The sequence below is a fragment of the Podarcis pityusensis genome, assembly GCF_964106645.2.
Source record: "Podarcis pityusensis genome assembly, chromosome: 1".
Taxonomy (NCBI): domain Eukaryota; kingdom Metazoa; phylum Chordata; class Lepidosauria; order Squamata; family Lacertidae; genus Podarcis; species Podarcis pityusensis.
The window spans coordinates 52,608,870-52,632,521 of record NC_138028.1 but is presented as its reverse complement, the minus strand read 5'-3'; the positions used below and the strand labels follow the sequence as shown (position 1 = coordinate 52,632,521).

The following is a 23,652-nucleotide window of genomic DNA, read 5'->3' as shown; positions in this document are numbered from 1 at the left end:
ACATTCTGGAGTGTTCCTCATCAGCAGTGGCTTCAGGACTTCTTATCCTGATCCCTCACCAACACTGAAGGTTACCTGTTGTTATTCCTCAGAAGCAGCTATATGTGATCAGCTACCTTGACTTTAAATAACTAACTGTGTCTGTATATTAGGCAGGCATCCCACAATCACCATGCATCATGGACTTAAAAAAAAATTCAGTCACCTACTGATTTCCCCCCCTCACCCCTGAAATCTGGAATGGCATCCCTGCTGTCTGTTCCACACAGTTTGTCAGGTCAAACCTCTCATGTATGCCTTTACCTTTCATAGAACTAGTAAGCTACGTCTGTAAATAAACATATCGAACAGCAAGCCTTCTGCTATTTTAAAACACACAAAGCTGAAATTATGATTCCTAGTGGGCTTATCTCAGAGCCTGTCAAATTAGTGCTGTATCTGTAGCTGTATTTAGCTTCATTTGATCTACTGAGATGTATGTACACTGTGGTTGACGTAAAATGAACCAGTTCGTCATTATTTTTACATTTCTTTATTGCTGCTCATGACTCACAAGAAGCTCAATTTAAGGGTTAGTCTCATTCCATTCTATTGTTGTCTCTTTGTATACATACAGCCAGAATCTCTTCCTTTTCCCTCCTCCATACTACACACAAGCTCATTTTTCCTTCTATGCCTGGCTAACTCGTTTCATATGACTATGAATATCATTTTAGGAGGCATGTGAGGCACATGGGAAGGAGTGCTTAGAAAAACATATTAGAATGAGAAATGTTCCTTCTCATCAACAAGGTACTGAGACAAAGAACATAGTAAGTGATCCAAATGAACTAAAATCCTCTCTATCTAGTACTCAGCCCATTGGCCTCAGCAGCTTGGACGATGCGACAATTACCCTATCCAGATTATTTCACAGGGAGCTTGCATGTGGCTGCATTTATAGACACAATTGCTGTGCTAAGAATTTGGTTGTCATCCTGACTGGAATATTGTAGAAACCCCCCCCCCCCCAATATATTCTGCAATAGTATCTAGGAGAGTATGGGACCACAGTTATTGTTAATGAATGAGGAGGTGCAAATGGACAATGGCTGCTTTTGTTTTGTGTCACCTCCAGGAACCATCTGTATCATATAGCTGGAGTTCAGATGCATGACAACCTGGAGGATATATTCTGAATCACACTAGGTGTCACAGGCCTAAGAGTGCTATAGGCTTGGTTTCTACTTCTTCAACCCATGACACCTATTGTTGTTGTTGTTTTTTTAAAATACAGCATGTTCAGTAATTATTTATACACACACTTAGTTTTTTGCCCTGTGGAGGGTTAGGGTGGCATCACACACCCACACTCATGTGAATATAGATGTGAATGACTGACTGTGGGAGCTTCCTTGATTCTAATCAAGTAGAGGTAAGTGGAACAAGGAAAGGTCTGGGTAGACCAGACTCCCAGTCCTGGATTTTTTCCTTGGGAGAATCCAAGATAGGAATAACACCCACACTCTTGGAAACGGGCGAAACAAAACTCATGAAAATAGAGAAGTGAGCAATGATTTATTGACCATTATTAAAGGCTGTGAAAACTCACTTTTACAACTTCTGACTACTATACTAGGCAGAATATAATAGATGGTACACAACATAAACTTTCTCCTCTGAGTGCTTGCCTTTGCTATTCAGAAAGTTCCATTAGTGACCCTAATTACAGTGGTGCATCAGTTAAAAGAGTGACAGACTATGGACAGTTTTATATAAAAAACGCATTGTTCCTTCTTAATGGAAAGGAAAAATGCCCACTGTCACTGAATTCACTCTCCCCACCACCACCAAATGAATATTTCTGGGGAGAGTGTTTCACATCTTTCCCTTGCTACCTAATGCTGAGAGTGAGTGAGCAAACCATCCTTTTAGGCAGGATTTTTTTTCTGGGGGAACTCTTAGGAACTCAGTTCCGACACCTCTTTTTCTAGAAAAATAGCACCGCTTTCAGCCCCTCCCAAGGACAGTTTTCTTGTTGATGGTGGTTTCTGGGAGATGTGCAGGCAAAAATAGTTAAAAGGGTTCCCTCAGTTCACAGCGGTGGACCCTCCTGGGTCCCTGGCATTGGCTTCATCAAATTGCATGCTGGTGTTGTATCTGTATCCCCAAACTATGATTTGGAGGATTAAGAACTATCCACTTCCTTCCTTCTTCACTTCCTTCTCCCTTTATACATTGTGCTTTATGTTACTTCCTGGTCTAATCAAACCATAGTTTAACATTACCAGCAAACTGCACTTTGAGTAAACTCTGCAAACTAGCAGAGGATGATGTTGAACTGGGAAGACCTAATATTCTTCTGGCTTTTGGGCATTCTAATGTACCGTATTCTCTTACTACTTCCCACAGGTCACTGAATGCACATGTTGCTGTAGGTTGCTGGTGTTACATCCTCCTGTTCAAGCCTGATAGCCCCCACTAAACAAAACTAAGGTAAGGAATGGCAAGTGAGTGTGTGCCTATTATTATTATTATTATTATTATTATTATTATTATTATTACTTCTTCTTCTTTTTCTTCTTCTTCTTCTTCTTCTTCTTCTTCTTCTTCTTCTTCTTCTTCTTCTTCTTCTTCTTCTTCTTCTTCTATATTAATTAGACCCTGCATTTTCCCCTGAAGTGACTCAGTGCACCTCTAAGTCAGGAATAGGGTGAGTGGTACTTCCTATTGTGATACACCGTCTTGTTGCATTTGTCCAATATGCTTCCTCTGCCTTTCCCTAGAAAAGCTTTGCCTCTTATATGTTCACAGGACTTTACATTGTTCTAACAGTCGTTTAAAAAGATGAAAGCCATTCAAGACAAACTACCAGCAGCTAATGGTATCCTCTGCCATGCATTGCAGAGGCTTATTTGAAACAATGGGGATTTCTGCCTCTTTTGCTTTGAAAGGATATCCCACATTCTAATAAAATAAATCTGACAGATTTTTTAAAGCCTGCATTTCTGCAATTGCAACTAATACAAGATGAGAGAAGGAGTCCAGTTCTTGGTTTGTTGTACTACACCTTCACCATCCACATTGTAAACCACTCTGTGAACTTCGAATGACCCCGAATCCTTGGTACATGGATCAGATAATGTAGGGTTGCTGCTGGATTGTGTTTTGTGACTATCCTAAAGGAAGATCCAGTGCAGTTGAAGATAATGTGGAAAATTCCAGGGAAATTAGTAAATCTTCATTTATCTATACTGCTTTTTATCATTTGTACTGTTTCTCTCTCTCTCTCTCTCTCTGCTTTGGTGCTTCCTCCTATGGTAATGATACATTTACATGAGAAGTCTTCATTCACATGCACAAGGTGGCTGCATTATTTGTTCCCTGTTTTTCCCTGGAGTTTTCTGCTGTGTACTTTCTCTGTAGATAAACATAGCATTTGCGCCCAGTGTGGAAACATTAACACTTCTGTTTTCATCCGAAAGAGAGAGATGCTTCAATCTGAAGTTTACATGAAGCTACAGATGCTTATGCACAGAATTTGTAATAGATGGTTCAGTGTTAAAATTGTAGTCCTTTTAATATGCAAGCCCAGTTTAAAATGCCTGAAGGAAGGGCCATATCACTAGACACTAAACAGAGTATTTTCTGACACTCTCCCACTGGAGACGCTGGAGCAGTTTTATCTTTAGCAGAGAGTAAAATCTCATTCACTTTCATCATTATCTATGGTAGCTAGCTTTTTAAAGCTAGTGTTTTCACAACTTTTTCTACATTGTTAAAAAATATTTGTGCCTGTTCATATGCTGGTTTCAGCTGAATGCTAAAGGAACTTGGCAAGAGAGGCATTTAACCCCAGAAAAATGAGGCAACTTTAGAAGTTTAGAAAGGTCCATGATGCCCTACTGATTTGTTCAGTAAAGAGCCCAGGAGCTTGTCTGGAAATGTCACTGATAACACTGGAAAATGTGGGAGAGTTGGGCTCATACTAAAATAGCTTTGGATGGATCAAGCCCTCTGATCCTGATTGCTGTTTGGTCCTGACCCTCTCTAAACCACAGTTAGGAGCTGACATAATGTTCCTTTTAAGTAGCTACACATGACACCAAATATTCCACTGAAGGAGAGCTAACAGCATAGTACATATTGGAACCTTGGCTCATTCCCTTGCATTGAATATATGGCATACATTTTATAGTTACATCTGCATCACAGTGGTTGTGAATGTCATCTTGACATATCTTACCATGGAAGAGAGGACAGCAAACAATATATTCCTTGAAGAGGCAGTTACCATATATTATATGACCGTATATTCATGTAGCATATGTAAGGGTTGGCCAGATAGTGAACACCATCTGTGTGTCTGATAAAAAAAGTCTGTAGAACCTCAACAGATTCTTCTCATTCTACTTTGAGTTGCCATCCTGTGCAGTGAGCACTTTCAAGCAGGTCTAATCAAGCAGGGTTTAGATAAAAATTGGAAACTTCTTATGGGCTTCTGTAGGAAGGAAACTGTTTACACAGGTTTATGTATTTTATATGACCTCAATAGATAAATTTGCAAAGTGAGTTGGGTGTTAACAGCAGATTAAACATACATTTGTTGAGTTAAAATTAGCAACTTTTAATAAGTGAAAATAAGACTCTCCTGGGACTATAGAAAAGATTAACCAAGTTGTCAGGGAACTGCCATCAGTGCCGGAGGGAGAGAGCAAAATCCAGAGGGATTCTGGAGAGCGTCCCGGGATTGGGAGAGGCAGCCCATCTTCTGGGGAAGAGAATCAGCGTAGCACCAGTGGAGAAGGGGGGCAGATGGGGGAAGCGGCGAGGCGGTCCCATGACTCCTTGCCGGGGACCAGCGGGGAGAGTAGAGGTCCTCCGCTGCCTACGCCCTCCTTGCGCAGAAGGCTTCCTCGCAGAGAGAGTAGGAGGAGACTAGGCGTCAAAGAGCTTCTTTGCTGGAAGAAGTTTAAGAAACGCCCACTGACGGATTCTGCCAGCGATTGAGACAGCCACGGGTGAGTGGCTGTCCGGACAGAAAAGGTTCACTCAGGCAACCCAGCCAGGTGTTTGCACCGGCTTACGCACGAGCAACCCCTAGAACCACGAAACAAGTCATATCAGTGAATGCCTGCTTGAGTAAGCTCTAAGTAATAGAAAGCATTATGGCTTGGGTTCTCTATTAAGATCAAGTACAAAGCTCGCACAGTCAACTTTCTGACATTGTGCTTTTATCTTGTACGGATCAATCTTTAAATTCCTGCTTGTGTTAAGGTAATCAGCAAATAGCAGGATGGATGAACCAAGTAACCTGGTGTGTCATTTCTTCTTCTTTTTAACCGTCTCCCATTCTGACATACTGAAACAACCAACATTTTCTGCAGTAGTGGATGCTGCCAGTTTGGAATGAATTGAAAGTTGCACACTGAAGGTTGCTGAGTCTGAAATTGGAATCATGAGAATATTTGATTCCACACTGCCATCTCCACTAGGGATTGCAAATTAAGATAAGATGGGTGTTTCATAATAACGAAATGTGTATTGAACCCTGTTCCTAGCATTGGTGAGTGCTAGAATATTCACTGGCATGTCAGACAGAATGCTTTGTCTGCTACAGGATACATGACAGTGTGGAATAGATGGGTATAAGCCAGGTTATTGCATGGATCCATCTTTTTTCACAAACAGGCCTGCCTATTGTTCCATTCTGGTGGTGAAAAGTCCAGCATATGAGTCAAAGATGTACAAATATCTTGGCTTTGAAGCAGTTTATATATTTGTAAAATAAATAAATGCATTACTATCCCTCAGAATGTGGTTCTGCCAAACCTCCATACCCTGCTACCAGAAGGTGGATAGTGTTAAACTAAATAGATGTAACTAAATATCTTGTAAACACAGGAAGCCAGCCATTTTTTAAAAAGTACTGAAAATTGTCCTCTCCACCCCCACCTTTCTTTATCTTAATCTACGATTTGAGATAGAAGCTCTTAAATGGTGCAGCTTGGTATCTGATGTCAATGGCAGCTGCCTAATTGCCTGAACGTTCTGTACCATCTTACTTGGATATGAGGGGTCTTGCTCCACCAGTACGAATCAGCCCATCCTGCATCTTCCTGCCACTTCCCTTCCCTTTGAAGCCAGGCTGCTGAAGTGTTTGAACACAGCGTTGAAATCATTAAATTCAGTGACATTTTAACCACAGTTGCTTGTCTAGCCTGAAATAAGCAATTTGAAAGGCGGAGAAGGACTTAGGGTGTCGGAAAAGGAGATAGATAAATCAATGGAGGCCAAGGACTTTTACATTCAAAGTGGTGGTCATGTAGAGGGCTGTTGAAGCAGTAGCTGGTGGGGGGAAATATCCCTTTCATTGGTGTGTGTGTTTTGTTTTTATCCCAGCATACAGATATTAATGGTTAGCTGTAAAGAAATCCTTCACTAAAAAAATACTACGTAGTTATACGAGACTAAACCTAAACTGTGTAGTCTGAGGCTATGCAGAGAGAATACCAAATCAAAAACTGGTGCTTATGAGAGTGAGCCTCAGGCTAGTGCACTTGCTTCTCACCTTCCCCCTCCTTTTTTCTCCTTACACACTGAGAATAGGAATTTCTGTTCTGTGTTTTCAGCAAACCATAGTTTGCTGTTTCATCCAAGCCTCACAAAGATATGCTTTGTGCAAACCATATACAAAGTGCGCAATTCCCACTCTATCCAGACACTTACCTGTTACTTCATGAGGTGTGACCTCTTCTTTTTCTTTTATTATTATAACTGTCACAGTCACCGTGTTGAGTTCAGTAAATGTTTAGCATCCCATGTTCCCACCATATAGAAAAAGCACAATTGTGGAATCATAGAGTTGGAGGGGGTCTTGCACAATCTGGACCAATTCCCTGCTTGATACAGGATACCCAGGACTCGAGCATTCCCAATAAATAGCTGCCTATCTTCTGCTTGAACGCCTCCAGCGAGTGTCCACCCTCCTAATTAATTGGTACCATTATTCAACTGCTCTTAGCGAGTTTCTCCAAATGTTCAACTGATATCTACCCTCCTGGAATTTAAGCCCTAGCTAGATTAAGTCTAGCCCTGGTGTCTTGGATAGCAGTGAACAGTTACTGGCCTTTTTCTAAGTTATAATATATCAGGTATTTCAGAAGGCTATACCATCCTCCTCTTCTCCAGGGTATATATACCCAGTTCATCAACTTTTTTCGATTGGACTTGTTTTTCATACAGCTAACCATCTTTGTTATGGTCCTCTAAATATTTTCCAAGCAGAACTGAATGCTGCTCCAGAAGTGGCATCACTGGCGCAGGATAATGTGGAAATATTAATTCCCATGACTTGGAAACTATGGTCCTATTAACGTATTAGCTGAAAATTGCATTAGCCTTTTTTTTGCAGCCACATCACGTTGCTGACTCATGTTCCGCTTGTGACAGATTTCAGTTTGTGTTCAAGCTACTGTATGTTGTAAAGGTATGGAACAATGTAAAAAGCTACACTCCTAAATCAGGTTGGGGGAAAAGGTTAGCATGTTAAGATAAAATGGTCAGAGGTAGCTGAATGAGAGGTTTGGTTAGACTAGGGACTCAGCTGCATTTGCAAATAAAAAGTGCTTTATATGTGTTGTTTATGCATTCTAACACTGTGACACCAGATGGTGCTGCGGAGTTCCATTTTTGCTAACCCGATTTCTCATACAAAGTTTGTAACGCATTTAACTGAAACGCTTCTTTGATGTGTCTGGATCCAGCCTAGGGCGCAAAGCACAGATGAATATAGATGGCTGAGTATGGAGACTTACCTTCGACTGCTCTCTTTCACCACACTTCCCCCCTTTTTTAGAATGGGTGTTTGGGGGTGATTTTAACATTTCTCAGATGCTTTCAGAAGTGACATCAGCTGTTGCTAAAATATATCTCCACTGCCACTCAGTTATAAGTGCATTGCATAGACCGCCTGCTCTAGATCATTTTGAAACCAGATATATTAAAGTTATGTTTGTGGTGCTGGCAAAGGAATGTGCTGCTGGTAGTACTAATGGAGGGCACATCCAGACTTCTGTTTATCCTGCCACTTTCCCCTGGGAAAACCTAATCTTTACCGGTGAATTTGAGCAAACATCAATCTGGAGTGAGTTTTCCAGGGGAAAGAGTAGGGCAAAGACAAAAGCGCTTAGACCCATGCCTTAAAACCACTGGGAGAAGTGGAAAAGTGCTTGGAGCATGCTTTCTAGGTACTGAACAAGTGGAAGTGTGGGTGAGCCCATAGGCATGCCACTTTTGCTGTCGGTTACAAGTTTTAATGAAGAGCTTCTTCCTCTTTGTCCATCTCAGCCAGCCTCCTCTGTTGCCACATCATTGCTTGTTCAAAGGAAATTCTGGGCATGCCTTTCTTGTAGTGTATTTTTATTTTTTTTAAAGAAAGATAGGAAGGTGATACAATTTACAGCTAGGAAGATGCTTATCAGTAAAATATAATGTTTCCAACTGGAATCATTAATAAACTCCTGCTATATATGATTATCTCCTGTACAAATTACTTTGACAAGTGAAAATAGGCTTGCACAAAATGACAGATGGGGAGAGTAGAGCAGCCTTTCATCAAGGTGTAGATTCCTGGGGCAAGCTATAGAGCTGATGTCGCTCAAAGGAGATAATAAAGGCATTGGATTCCTTATTTTGATTGCTGCACAGGCTGCTGTCTTGTTCTTTTGTGAGTTTTAAACACCCCAAGTGGGAGAGGTGAGCTTGTCTCAATTACATCTTAAGATTTACTGTCGCTCTTTCACTTTAGTGATTCTGCAGGAGACTGCAAAGGCGGTGTTTTGTATGTATCAAAATAAGGCTTATGTCTGAGATACAGGAAGACTGATTCTCAGAAAAAGCGTCCTTAAATTCAAGATATAACTCTTTAAATCTGCGGTGGTTTGCTGATTTGCTACCGGACTAGGTTCAAGGTGTTACTGTTTGTATATAAAGCCATTAATAACTTGGGACCAGTTTACCTATGACATCATACTACATGTACCCACTCAATTTCTTTGATCAGTGGAAATGGTACTACTCCAGCTGCCATGTAGCTCCCGTTCCACAATTATTTACAATTATTTGTTACAATTATTTGTTACAATTATTCGTTACAATTATTTGTAAATAATTTAGTGTGGCAGCACTTTGGAACTCCTTGCCTGTTGAGATCATGTAGGTGCCTTCACTGTACTCTTTTCTGGAGCCTGCTAAAAGCATTCCTGTTTAGACAAACCTACCCAGATGCTTAGAAAGTCAAGGTAATTTGAATCTGTTTTAGTATTTTAACTTCTGTATGTTTTAAAGAAGGGTTGCATATATATTCCGCCCCAACCCACCCCGATGTTTCTGTTTTGTCTTTTGCAAACTGCTTTGATGTTTTGTTTTTGTTTTTGCAATCAAGCGGTGTATACATTTTATGAAACACATAAGAAATATATAAATAATTATAATGAATTATAATGAATACCAGTAGGACTAAAGCTTCGCAAATCCAACAATTCCAGGTCAGCAGAACTGTGATTTGGTGGTTGCCCCAATGCTAAGAAGATTTGAGCTTCGGTCATTAGGGATAATTAGATGGCATTTTTTGCCATTTTACTTCGCTAGAATTTGGAGTATGTAAGTGAGAGCTGGACCATCAAGAAGGCTGATCACCGAAGAATTGATGCTTTTGAATTATGGTGCTGGAGGAGACTCTTGAGAGTCCCATGGACTGCAAAAAGAACAAACCTCTCCATTCTGAAGGAAATCAGCCCTGAGTGCTCACTGGAAGGACAGATCCTGAAGCTGAGGCTCCATGACTCTGGCCACCTCATGAGAAGAGAAGACTCCCTGGAAAAGACCCTGATGTTGTGAAAGATGGAGGGCACAAGGAGAAGGGGATGACAGAGGACGAGATGGTTGGACAGTGTTCTCGAAGCTACTAACATGAGTTTGACCAAACTGCGGGAGGCAGCAGAAGGCAGGAGTGCCTGGCGTGCTCTGGTCCATGGGGTCACGAAGAGTCAGACACGACTAAATGACTAAACAACAACAACAAGAGAACATCATGCATTTTCTGCCAAAGCAGCACTAGGATTGAAGAGCTGCAAAGGTGCTTCTTGTAACTTAGATGCAACCCAAGACACAATGTAAGCATAGCAGCTGCACAGTGCTTTCTACCTGTGTTGCGCCAGTAAAGGGAGTCCCTTGACTTTTGAAGCCCCTTGTACGTTATTTTGCACTGAGTTGTTGGTCCACTGGCTGAGTTGGCGAAATGTTATGGAAGTTAGAAAATCTGAAGCTATTATTATCAGAACATCACAGTTAGGCGTCAGTGGGTCAGGCTGATATTTAGTGTGTGCCTGGTTTACGTGCCTACAACTGAAGGTTAGCTTGCAGTCCTTAAGAAGTGGAAAACTAAGCACACCAGGAATCTCATAATATATGAAATATATCTAAGGCTGCCTCACGAACATTTGATCAATGTGCTTCAAAAGAAAGACAGCAGGGTGATCTCTGGGATTTATACTTAGTTTTCAAGCCCACTGGAAAACGGTGTCTGCCAAAGCGCCTTGCTGGCTCACACGTGTTTAGAAGCACAATTTACATTCCAGGCTGGAGAGCTACATCTCATGGAAATGGCACTCAGTTCACAATGCTACATTGAAGGTGTTTATATTCCAAACCAGGTAAATGCAAGCGTCAGTGATAGCACAGGTAATCAGAACTTAAGAGATACTACTTTCTGTCATGTACATAGTTGTTTATTAGAGCCACATTTGTTGTAGTAATTGATTTATTTTGCTTGGTGTATATATGCTTTGTGTTCTCACTCAGTTCAGATTTGTGATCCTGTACAGACTATTATTTGATTTAGTTTTGCTATTGTTTGACCCATGTTGTTTCTGCACTTGTATCTATACAAGGAACTCTATCCCCCTCTATAGAGTAGGGCAATGAAAGAATGTGTCAGAAGAGGTGAAGAAACAGGCTCAATGATATTGTAAGAGAGCCCGTTGCCAAGATGAATAAATCATGAGACTTGGTCCAAACACAAAAAAGATAATAAACAAGTGTCTTCTCTATTTTTCTTATAAACTGGTTCAGTAAAGCACAAAGTTTCATGCAAAGGCATTTGGAAGTGTTGTGCTAATTGGGAGATATTGTGGTAGTTCCAGCTGGAGCAAAACCCAACCTGTCTGCACACACCATTAATTTTAAGATAATTTTATCTTCAGGCAACTGGAAAAAAGGCATACATTAGGAATGGAGGCTCCATTCGTCCACCCCCATTTTGGCAAGAAACACCACTACATTTGTGTCTCTTAACTTAAATGTCCTAAAAAGAGAGAGAGAAGTCCCCCCCCCCTTTCTCTCATAATACTAGAACCTGGGCTCATCAAATGAAACTAAATGGTAAGAGTTTCCAGAGAGACAAATGCAAGTACAGTGTGTAGTTAAAGTATGGAATTCACTACCACAAAATGCAGTGATCGCCACCAACTTGGAAAGCTTTTAAAAGAGGATTAAACAAATTAAAGAATGATAAAATATCAGTGACTTCTTATATGCCCCCAAATACCCATTGTTGAGGAGCAACAGCAGGAGACGCTGTTGTACTCATGTCCTGCTTTGGGCCTCCAACATGTGTGTGGCTAGCTGCCATCAGAACAGAATGCTGGATTAGATAAGCATTTTGTTTGATCCAGCAGAACTTCTCTTACCTTCTTACTTATCCTACAGCTTAAGTATTTGTGTACGTAAATGTCTTGCGAGTTTCACATTTCTGTTCCTCGTATCTTCCTTTTATAGAACAGCTGCTCGTAAATATTACAATCAATTCTGTACTGATTCCTCCCTAGAAAGTAAAGGATTGAAATATTTAACATTAGAATACCTTTAGAGATTTGTAATCACTCTTTTTTCATTATACCTGATTTACAGAGAAGATCTTCCACCTCCTCTGACAGTGCTATATATTTACTTTTTTTCCCCTAGAGGGAAATTAATGTACCGAGTGATGGAGATCTTTGCTTATAGGGAAACATGGAGCTACATGATGGTTTATTCCTGCTGATTCTTTAGTCTAATTTATTTTCAATCTAAGGTTATAAGGAGATCTGTTTCATTGTTGCTGGTTTTGTTCCTCCTGTTTTCCTTCCAGTAAGAAACACTCAACTTCCACTCACAATGTTAGGCTCAAGTTATATAGTACTTATTAAATGCTGTCACTGGTAATTTTTCCTCTTCTTTCTTTAAATGGCTTTAGTTTCCTAGGGATAGGAGTGCAATATTTTCTTTCCAGATGAGATAAAATAACAACCTTGAAGGCTGTAGAAGTTTTTTGTTTTTTTAAAGATCTCCTTTAATGATATCATTCATTACCTTGCTTCTTTTGCCTTTATCCTTAATCTGATACATTTTATCATAGGAGCAGCCCTCAGTGTTGGTGATACTATCTCACGAGAATGCTGGGCAGATATAATGTTATATGCAAGTAGTTACTCACACATACTATAAGCCCTTCCCATCTTATTTGTAACAAGAGAGCTTATCATGATTTATAGGGAGAAGTTGGTGGAAAGAAATGCTGTTTTCAAGCAAGGAGTTGTAAGTTTCACTTCTTCAGGGTGTTTGGGAGAGCTTTTGCAAATGTTTTCCTATGATGCACCAGTGCTGATGTGCCCAGACACATCAGCTTATGCTTTCTGTGAACATAGGCTGCCAGAAAAAAAATAACTGTTGTCTCCCTATCTTTGGGCAGATCCACACCATCCTTTTAAAGGACAATCTTTTGATTTCCTCAACTATTTGGTTTCATAATTGTTATGCAGTAACTAGCCCTAGGTGAAGGGTTGACTTGAACTGACTCCGCAGTCCCTAGATGCTGCAGGGTACCTTGACAAGACAAAACAAAGGGTCAGGTCATTATTTGGAAACAGAAGCTTTATTATCAAAGCAATAGGAGAACACATAATTATCTCCCCCCTGCCACCCCATCCTACCCACAAAGGCTAAGGAGTAATCCCTACATAAATCCAGAATGGAGTCCCTAAGATGGTTGGATGGTGTTTTGCCTTCTGGCAACCCCTGCAGCCAAGATGGTGCCAAATGTATTGACCTGCTTTCCTTTGGACCACAGCAGTGAGGCAGAGGGCTGGGGGGTCTTGTCGTCTGGGCCGCTCAGGATCTCCATACACACTGCCCAGGCTTGCACCCCAGGGAGGTTACTTTGGTGTTGCTAATGCAGCAAAGATGAGCCCCCAACCTTCCTGACTGGATGTTTACAAAGACTGACTGGAAAGGTGTAGTATTTGGCACATAGTTAGCCAACCCCATTGTCGCCTAGCCCTGGAGTTCACCCCCGTAGCCCTAACAGCCAGGACTGTGTCGTCCTTTACTCGGATGACACAGAGCGCGCCACCATTGCCTCCGCAGCAGACCGGAAGTAAATAACAATTTTTGAGGGGTGGAGAGATATTGGGAAACAAATATAAAAATTTCTAACTATACCTTGTTCCTGAATAGAATGTGTGTGTGTTGTTTTCATTTGTCACAACATGTATGCATATTTCTTTGCACTAGGAAACAATAATGGAAAGACTCAAAAATAGCTTTCATCTATAATCGATTCCAAGTGTGTATATTAGTGGGGTTTATGTAGATCTCCATGTGTAATTTCTGCCGCAGAAGGGGTTTCAAACGGAGCTTGTAGATGCCCCAACTTGTTCAAAACCAGAGACACTTGCATTCCTTCTTCTATAAAATACATACCATGTTGCTGCTAAGTGTTAGCATATTGCTCTTAGTGCTTCAATATGTGTCCATGTGGGATTGTGTGGGGACAGCTTTCTGAATGTGGCCACATGTTCAGCAATTAGGACTGGGATAATGAGGAAATCCATTTGTATGAAAAAATGGTCATATGAGTTCTCCCCAAATACATTTAAATCTATATTCTAGAACTATGGAGTTGTGGATTATGCTGAAAATTAAGACAGTGCCACTGTTGTTTTAAGAACATTGCAGGAATTATTTTTCATGCTCTCAGATGTTGCCAGTCTCAGATCTTTAGCTGTTTTGCCATCTGTATCCATTCACATAGAAATAAGTTCCATTGAGCTCAGCAGGACTTGCCACTGTTTGAATTACTGGCAATGCATTCTGTATGGGCCAGCCTTTGGAAGATGTTCAGAAACATCAGGAGCTCCAAGATGCTGTGGCCAGATTGTTAACTGGATTGGCGTTTCTTCTGATTCAGTTATAAACCATGGGTTTTCCTGGGGGGAGCAGTGAGCAAATGAAAAACAACTCGGACCCATGTATAGAACGCCTGTGACAAGCAGAAGTGTGGATGAGCCCTTAGAGAACTTTTCTACCATCTGATCCTTTTTACTGAGGCAATAAAACCTAGAACTGATAAGGATTGCATCTGGGACACTGCATAGAAAAGTAGGTGCTCTCCCGCTTGAACTATGGTTTAGAAAAAACACAACCAAGGGATGTTCTTTTGAATAGTCTGTTAAAAATTGACTTTTCTGTACTCCCATTTCTACTTACTTTCAAGGCCTAAGGCTACATTGACACCTGTTTTTCAAACAGTGACCTGCCTTTACACTAACTCCAGCAGTAATGTTTTGCTCTTTGTGTGGGCTGCATTGTTACTTCAGTTAAATTGTTGCTGTACTCATCCTCTTACCTGCATGCTAAAATGCATGATAGCTTTCAGGTAACCCCTTCTTGTTGGGGAAATGGGTATGAAGGTCACTACTTTTAAGTTATATTTGTGTTGAAGGATGGAAGCAACTATATTCTTCAGAGCTGTCTTCTCCAGTTTAATCCCTTAAAGTTGTTGAAACCGGCAGATTTTCAAGTAATGAAATTTGCTCAAGTGCACATATTACTGTTCAAGTGCACATATTATACTGGCAATGAGTATGTCCAATGGTGAATCCATTGCAAATGAGTGGCAAGCATTTAGTGACATAAAGGAAGTTCCAATGCACGTGAATAGTATGAGGCAGAAAAATATTGAGAAAGCAGGGCTATCTATAAAAATGCTCTTTAATGTAAGTATGGGTTGTCAAATTGATAAACAGGCTTGTTTTATTAATCAGAAATGGATAAGGGAACAGCTAGCTCAAGAAAAATGTAGAATTGTCATAGATCGTCTTCTTATAACTTGGATCTCAAAGAAGTACCAAGCATTTCATGAAACAGAATATTCCAAAAAGTATATTTGCATTCAGATGTGTCAAAGTGAAGAGTTTGGTTAATTCCTTTGAAGACAAAACAGAGAAAGTGATGTGTATATGTGTTTTAATTGAGAAAATCAAAATGAAGCCTTACATTGAAACAGAATGAAAATAAGAGATTTTTGATGTCTTGAACTGAATTTGAACTGAATTTTTTTTATGGCAATACATTTTTGAGAAGTAATTAATTTCCTGGAAGTCAACATTTTTCTATAGATCCACCTAAAGAATTAATATTGTTCCTTTGAAGATGGGCAATGTAATCCAACAATAGCAAGCTACACATGGAAATGGGTTTCTATAGGCAGAGGAAATATAGCAAATGCGTAGAAGGCTGTTGTATGCTGCAAAGAAAACTGCATAAGGCAGTAGTGGCTTTTTTGCCTTTTTGCATAGTAATCTGAAAAAGCAATCATTTGTTTTAATGCGTGTTTGCGTGTATTGTTAACACAGTTAATATATATGTGTGGTATTTGTTTGTTTTACAAAGAAGCATCTTTATATATTTGCATTTTTAAAGGTTTATTTCTACAAGGTTCAGGGGAAAGCTGGGGACCAAAATCAACCCATGACAAAACCAGTGGAAAATGTTATCTACCCATTTTTTCAGTAACTTATAACTTCCCAGTTGTCTACCACACCTGTGCAGGTTCATCTCGAGTATTTTATGTGAATGTATGTAAATGATGTTCTACAACAACAACTGTGGAATCTTTAGTGATTTGTGTTTGGGAAAGCAGAGTTTGTTCCAGAAGTGCTGGAGGGTTCACTTTATTTCTGTGCTATCTGCAAACATCTCCCTTCAGAACTGCAGAAAAACACTCCTAGCTCATCCTAAAGGGTATTGAAAAGACTTTGCAAGGCATTCAGCACAGCTGTTGCTTGGATACGGTGTGCCTTGCTCTACCCCCTCCCCCTGCAGCAATGTATGCAAGAACTATCTGTGGCTGATTTAAGTGAAATGCACCTGCAGGCAGGAGCATAAAACCCACCTGATGTAGCTTGTAAGCTTGGGGTTTCCTTTTATTCAGCAATTATTATCCCTCCCCCCACCCTTCCTCCCAGCTCTTCAAGACAAATGAGTGCCCTTGCTACTCTGTGCCATATTTGAAAGATTCCTGTGAGGAGAAACACTTTTCTTTGCCTTGAAACCCAGACAGTGGTCTCCCTTGCATTAAGCCTTTTATTTCAGATGCCATTTCTGAGGCTCCTGCTGCTGCCAGCAGCCACCCTAATTGCTGAAAAGCAAGCTTGCTCATGAGTGCGGTCAATCTGGCACCAGACCACAGCCTGAGAATCGCCCTTAGTCTGAGATACTGTCAGAACAATGCAAGGAAGAGATGCTGAATATTTAAAGCATAATGTTTTCCACTTAGATATGAAAACACTCTTTCCACTTCATGGGCTTGCAGTTGCAGATGACAGCAACCGTTCGGTGCATAAAATAATCAGATTTTGACTGATTTTTATCTGGCTCTTTCATTGGAAGAAACTTCCTTGTTTTTTTATAATGGGCTCATTTAGCAAATTTAGATTTCGATTAAAGAAGGTTGTAGCTACACAACAAATAAGTATTAACAAATTCAACTTGTAGAGCAGATGAAGTATTTTAACTAGAGGGGCATAAGACTCTGAATCAGAGAAGTTGTGGTAGCAAAGATTTCACGTATTTAAGGAAATAATATGGCAGCTTTGTTGCCTGGTACCAGGAATAATTTATTCCCACATCCAGATCTTTATCCTCATTCCTTTTGCACAATGGAAGCTACTGTCAGTAGAGAGATAATACTGGAGAAAAACCCGATAAACCCTTTCTTCAGAAAACACAGCTAATTATTTTTGTTTTTATTGATTCACATTTTAGTTTGGGAACCAGTTTTCTGATATATGTGTATCCAGTGCTTTTTTCCTAGAAAAAAGGTGCCAGTACTCACTGCCCAGAAATGGCCGGAGGAGGGAGAACCAAGCAGGCAAAAGAGGCAGGCACTCTGCACATGCTCAGGAAAGGAGGCAGCAGGACTCCAGGATCTTACAGAGCCTCGCGCCTCATCCCACAAGCCCAGGAAGCACTTTCCCAGTTTAGGGAACGAGGTGTACCCCCCTCAAAAAAAAAGCACACTGTGTATCACACCCACTCTTACTCTGATTTGTAACTTGGTGAATTTCCTTTAGTCATTAGAACCAGGGGTCAGCAAACTTTTTCAGCAGGGGGCCGGTCCACTGTCCTTCAGACCTTGTGGGGGGCCGGACTATATTTTGAAGAAGAAAAAAATGAATGAATTCCTATGCCCCACAAATAACTCAGAGATGCATTTTAAATAGAAGGACACATTCGACTCATGTAAAAACACTGATTCCCAGACCATCCGTGGGTCAGATTTAGAAGGCAATTGGGCCAGATCCGGCCCCCGGGCCTTAGTTTGCCTACCCATTCTTTACACTCTGCAAGTGGGCACTGTGAGGATTGCTTTATCACTTCATCAAGGGTGGCCAATATGCCTTCCAGATGTGGTGATGTGATTCCCATCATCCCTGGCCATTGATCATCCTTGCTGGGTCAATGATGCCACTTAAGACGGTGGCATAATGCAAGGCAGAATCTTGCCAGATATCTTAGGAGACCAGAAAGCATTTTGGACGTGGCTTTAAAGATTACCAACCCACCAGAAGACATGGCAGATTAAATAGCAACACAGTTGTGTGATCTAAGTTAACAGCTCCCCATCAGCAGTCTGACAGCAATTCTCTGAACCAGCTGTAGTTTCTAAACAGTATCAAAAGACAGCCACAGCCCCATTTGTGTATCACACTGCAATAGTTCAACCTGGGTGGAATAAAAGTACCTGCCATAGTGGCTAGATAGGCCTTCTTCAGTGTTTCCAGGGTGGGGCAGCCTTACTTTTGGGCAGTTTGTCCTCTTGACTGACAGAAAGGGCTTCCAATAGCATCCATTCTGTGAAGGGTAATGGCTGTGATAAAGTTAACTGTCCTCCACTTGATTGATCACTCCCTGAAGCCCTGATCTTGCCTAATTGTTGGTGAGAATGTGCTGTGGAATAAACCATAGAATCAAAAGCAAAATCACCAATGTGCTTTTATAACAAGTTTGTTAGGGCAGAGAGTATTTCTTCACATGTCAATAAAACACTTAGTGCACACAGGTTGTAGTTTTATATCACATTTGTGTCAGCAATCCGCCTGCCTCGACTTTAATGAGGCTGTATGTGCCAATATGCTTTCAAAGAGAGCATATTCTGCTACAATGTTTTAGTAAAGCATCTCTCCCACAGAGATCTTTCTTTCTTAAAAAGAGATTTATCTAACATACGATAAAGTGAAATATCAGATTTAGGCAGGTTGGAAAAGGAGAGTGCCAGTATTTGGAATCTGGCACGCTGATTCTTTTGTGACAGCTGCTGTAGCACAAGTGTTTGCCTGGAAAGCAGGGCTGAATTATTTTTCGGAAAGTTATCCTCTTCCCTTTCCTTGCTATTAAATATGGGTAGTGCAAAGTTAAAATGTCCCATTCCTCCTCAAGACCCATAGGAGATAATCAGAAAGGAGGGGACACTGGGCAACATACTACATTATCTTAAATATTACATTAAAAATAACCAAAATCTTAATTAAGATGCACCATAACTTTCAGGCACCACCAAAATGCTTATTTACAATAGTTATAAGACATAACTATTCCCCATTGCTGAGATGTTTCTGGTCAATCAGCTGGGTGTGGAACCAGGGTCATGGTAAGTGGGGGAGGGTTAAGTCCCCTTATGTGGAATCTCTCTCTCTCTTGCTCTCTTTCACACACAAATGCACTGTTCAGCTGATTGGAGGCAAACCATTACTAGCAAGGGAAAGAGGGCAGGACCTGGAGGGGTGCAGGCCAGAGGCAGTCCCCTGCTGCTCTCATACAAGTTGACCGATAAGCAATGTTCACGTATGTTGTCCAACTATTTAAACAGTTCATATGGTGCTGCTGTGAACTAAATTTCATAGGCGGCACTTTTTCTAATGTCTCAGGCAAAAGGTTGGACAGCAACTAAACACTGTCCACATTAAACAGAATTCCACAATGGCTTCTGCCCTATTGCCTGCACTCTGCTATTGCTGGTGTGGCTCCCTAGGCTTGTTCTAAGATTTGTCTGTCAGCATGCCTCTTCCTCCTGTAGCCTCCATGAATATCTCCTTCCACCCGTGTCTGACAGCCTGCTGTCTGGGTCCTCATCCCAGGCTCTAGCTGCAATAAGAGACTCCCGAGCACAGACTCTGATCTGTATTGACTCTGGCATTTTTGACAGATTGGAAAGGATTCCCCTAGTGGTGCACTCCCCTTTTTGTGTAAGGATTACACAGGAAAGAATTGCAGTGGGCTGTCACCTTGACTATCCAGCTAGCTGCGGGTGGTGGGTGTTCTAAACCCTACTGACAGGAACCCCTCTTTCCAGCATAGTGCAGAAAAGAGCTTTAGATTTCTTTTTCCAAGATCCAGGGGATACTGAACCAAACAAAACCTTGTGAGTTATCCTTGGAAAATACTCAGCATATGTACTCTTTTTTTTTGCTAAAAGACAAAAAAAGAGAAGGCCATATAACTTTCCTTTATGTCCAACTTACGCTTTTTAAAACCAACAAGCTCGCCATGAACTGGAAACTAGTATACGTGACCCATGGAAATATATGGTTCCTGAATTTGAGGCATAGCTTAAGCATTAGCCTCTGGTCAGTAAAAGGAAATTCTTATGTTCTGCTTGATTGACTGTAACTAAATGATGTTATGGTCCTTCATAAGCAGAAGCAGTTTTCTGACTGACTATTGTTAGGTGGGGGGAAAGGGTCATAGTGAATCTGTACTGACGCATATCTCTTTGTGTGTTGAGCTAGTGCAAGATGAGCACTGTTAATTTCATTTAAAAGAAAATTTCTGCTTGGTGTTAAGAAAAATACAGTGAAAGCATGATAATTTTGCTTTTATTTGCATTTAGCAGTGTTGTGTCTCAATAACTATGCTTGAACTCAACCTATCATTTCCAAACTTCAGTAAATTATCTACAATGGCCTTTTTGGGTGGAGGGGAGATAAGGAGGTATAAAAAAATGTTTCTCCCCCCCCTAATTAACACCACAGTTCACTGACTGACCAAGCAATGAAATGGCTGTGTTGTGGATGTCTTTAAATTTTTCAGCTCATGGTTTTCATATCTTACTGACTTTTTAAAGCACTGCTAAATAGGAATCTTGGATTGGAAATGTCATGTTTGCTAAGGTAACAGGGGTGGCTAATCTTTGCTTCTTCATATGTCATGGGATGTCTGCCCCAGTGCACATGTGTCAGTGGTCCTGTGATGCAGACAGTTCATCTGGAGGGCCGCAAATTAGCCACCCTTGTCTTAAAAGTTCTGCTAGATAACTCAGTGTTATGAAAACATGGTGTTCTTTTCAGGTCATACTCAAAATATCTAGTAACTTTGAGCTTCCCATAGGCATCTTGGTTGGTCGTCGTGAGAACAGAATTCTGGACTAGATGGTCCTTTGGTCTGCTATAGCAGGGCTCTTCTGATAATTTTATTTTCTTAGGTCTTTAAATATGTGAAAAATATGTGTGTGAATAGACAAAATTGAAATAGGTATAGCTACACTTGAATATTTCAGTGTGGTCTGCCATTGCAAACATGCATGCAGAATCTTGGGGTGTGGGGTGTGAGATTAAGGTGGGACCTGGAGTGAGGAATTTGATGAGTGGGGAAACCATAAGCATAACTCTAGTCCTGATTGGTCCACTCCAAAGCGCTCTGCTTTATTACAGAGGATTAACATATTTCCTCCATGAAGAATATATGTGTGTTGTCCCTGGCCCTTACAATAACTGGACATAGGTGTTGTACTGCATAACTCAAAATTGAGGTGAGGACAGATCCACTATGTTGGCGGAGTCCTTTTATTGGAAACATTTAAATATCAGCATTGAATTGTGTTCTGAAGGAGAAGGTACTGCATAACTGAAACTGCCACGTGGGCTTTTCTGTAACAGATTGATGCAGTTGCATGTAATGATAGCTATTAAGTGATGAAAATCACTTTGGTAGTCCCAAGGAGAGCCACACCACTAGATAACCTGTTTATTTTACCCCCTTGAGCCCAGAATGATTTAGGGTCCAGTTTTCCTAATAAACGCCAGCCCTCAAAAATATTACTAGAATTATATTCAAGAGCTCTGTGTCATATTTGGCAAAGAGTTTTCAACATCATAAGATTTCCTCAAAATAATACCTATATCTCATGCAGAGAACAACAGTGCTTTTGTCCTCTTCCCTGAGGCGTTGGAATTACTTTCTCAACTTACACCAGTTTGCAAGCCTGCTCAGCTCCAGAATTTCAAGAGCTTCATGGAAATTCTCTGTTTGTGATGGAATAAAAAAAGCACAGAGATGGAGGGGGGAGGGGGAGTGAAACCGAGAAGCAGACTTTGTGCTAATAAGTGACCCCTGGCTAGAAGCTGTCTGTTAATGCTCTTAAATGAACTACTGCTGTGGAACTCAAGGCTGGAGCCAGAAGCCTAATAAAAGGTACATTATTACTGCTGTTCAGAGAAAACCAGATAATTTTGCTGCTCTAAATTCAAAGATTTAATGGTTTGTTAATAAAATCTGATTTGGGAACACAACAGCCTATCAACTGGGAAGGTTGTATAATGGCATTAATAAAGCTAATAGAAGTTGTTGCCGTAATCTTGTTTATTTCCCTGTTTGTTAATTGAAAAATAACTAACTTTTCATATGTGCTGGAGAAAGTGCTGTTTATTTTTATGCCATTCTGTATTTCTATACATGTACATGGATTAAGAGCTATGTCAATATGGGTTGATGCAGAGATCAATAAGGTATGGTGCAGGATATATATTGGTGTGATGCTGGCATTCCAATCCCTAAATAAAATTTTTGGAGATAATTGTATTAATTTTGAAGTAAGTTCTGAGTACGTTTCAGAAGCTGAGCGCCTCTCAGTAAGAGATTGATTTCAATGCAGGTGGCATGAAATAGGTCACAGAGACTTATAAAGTACTGACTATTTAACCTTGAGGATGCAAACATATCATCTATTCGTCCATCAGTATCCACACATAATGGCCATTGACATTAATTATAGACAGCTGTGCATGTAACTCCTGTTAACCCTAATTAGAGTAAATGGGAGAGATGCAATGGATGCTAATGGTACAAGAGACAGCCAAGCTTTCACTTTCGGGTTCAAAGAGCCACTGCTTTCTCTTAATCACCTCTGACACCCTGTAATCACATAATCACCCACTGCACATGCACTCTTGACTCCAGTTTGTTCTGTTGCACATGCATGAAGTGGTGTTATTTTGGGAAACAAAGAGCAAACAACATTTTATACGTGATTTCAGTTGCCCTTATTAATGTCATTTTGTCGTCTTTACTGCTTGTTAGATTGTATGCTGTACTCTTGAATCACAACCAGTTAAGAAATCATTAGCTACACGTTTGCTGCTGCTTAACACTGCTTCCCCCCAGTGTTTTATTTGAACAGTAGATGAAGCAATGCACCCCTTATTGACCTTTTATTAATACTGTCAGACTCATATGTACGCACTGAGAGCATCCACTTTGCCCCGAAGATTGAGAAGGACCCCAATAATAATAATAATAATAATAATAATAATAATTTATTATTTGTACCCCGCCCATCTGGCTGGGTTTCCCCAGCAACTCTGGGCGGCTTCCATAGAAACAAAAAATACAGTAAAATATCACAGATTAAAAGCTTCCCTGAACAGGGCTGCCTTAAGATGCCCTCAAAATGTCAGGTAGTTATTTATTGCTTTGACATCTGATGGGAGGGCGTTCCACAGGGCGGGCGCCACTACCGAGAAGGCCCTCTGCCTGGTTCCCTGTAGCTTTTCTTCTCGCAATGAGGGAACTGCCAGAAGGCCCTCGGCGCTGGACCTCAGTGTCCGGGCAGAATGATGGGGGTGGAGACACTCCTTCAGGTATACTGGACCGAGGCTGTTTAGGGCTTTAAAGGTCAGCACCAACACTTTGAATTGTGCTCGGAAACGTACTGGGAGCCAATGTAGGTCTTTCAAGACCGGTGTTATATGGTCTCGGCGGCTGCCCCCAGTCACCAGTCTAGCTGCCGCATTCTGGATTAGTTGTAGTTTCCGAGTCACCTTCAAAGCTAGCCCCACGTAGAGTGCATTGCAGTAGTCCAAGCGGGAGATAACCAGAGCATGCACCACTCTGGCGAGACAGTCCGCAGGCAGATAGGGTCTCAGCCTATGTACCAGATGGAGCTGGTAAACAGCTGCCCTGGACACAGATTTGACCTGTGCCTCCATGGACAGCTGTGAGTCCAAAATGACTCCCAGG

The 23,652-nt window shown here is 40.9% G+C and overlaps 1 protein-coding gene and 1 long non-coding RNA gene across 5 annotated transcripts in view; one reads left to right on the top strand and one right to left on the bottom strand.

Moving 5' to 3' along the window:
- Positions 1 to 23,652, bottom strand: part of LOC308475470 — a 597,484-nt gene that overhangs the window by 377,833 nt on the left and 195,999 nt on the right. The gene's annotated exons all lie outside the window — the stretch shown is intronic.
- The window catches only part of TSPAN18 (tetraspanin 18), a 160,258-nt gene that overhangs the window by 84,591 nt on the left and 52,015 nt on the right, over positions 1 to 23,652 (top strand). For all 4 annotated transcript variants that reach the window (XM_081002259.1, XM_081002257.1, XM_081002258.1 and 1 more), the window contains one exon: positions 2,392 to 2,475. The gene's annotated coding sequence lies outside the window, so the exon portion shown is untranslated. The remainder of the gene's footprint in view (positions 1 to 2,391; positions 2,476 to 23,652) is intronic.